The following is a 542-nucleotide window of genomic DNA, read 5'->3' as shown; positions in this document are numbered from 1 at the left end:
ATCCTCATCCTCATTCTCGTCCTCATCCTATCCTCATTCTTTTCCTCATCCTATCCTCATCCTAATGCTCGTCCTCATCTTATCATCATCCTCTTCCTCATCCTCATCCTCATCCTCATCCTCCTCCTCGTCCTCATCCTATCCTCATCATCATCCTCCTCCTCATCCTCCTCCTCATCCTCATTCTGATCCTCCTCCTATCCATATCCTCTTCCTTATCCTATCCTCATCCTCCTCGTCGTCCTATCCTCGTCCTCATTCTCGTCTTCCTCCTATCCTCATCCTATCCTCATCCTCGTCCTCATCCACATCCTATCCTCATCCTTATTCTCGTCCTCATCCTTTCCTCTTCCTCATCGTCATCCTCATCCTCCTCCTCATCCTCCTCTTCATCCCACCCTCATTCTCATCCTCCTCCTATCCTCATCCTCCTCCTCATCCACATCCTCTTCCTCATCCTGTCTTCATTTCCTCCTATCCTCATCCTCATCCTCATCCTATCCTCTTGGTCATCCTCATCCACATACCGATCCTATCCTCAT

Source organism: Lupinus angustifolius, chromosome LG11, assembly GCF_001865875.1.
Source record: "Lupinus angustifolius cultivar Tanjil chromosome LG11, LupAngTanjil_v1.0, whole genome shotgun sequence".
Lineage (NCBI taxonomy): Eukaryota > Viridiplantae > Streptophyta > Magnoliopsida > Fabales > Fabaceae > Lupinus > Lupinus angustifolius.
The sequence above is the reverse complement of the archived record's forward strand: the minus strand, read 5'-3'. Positions refer to the sequence as shown.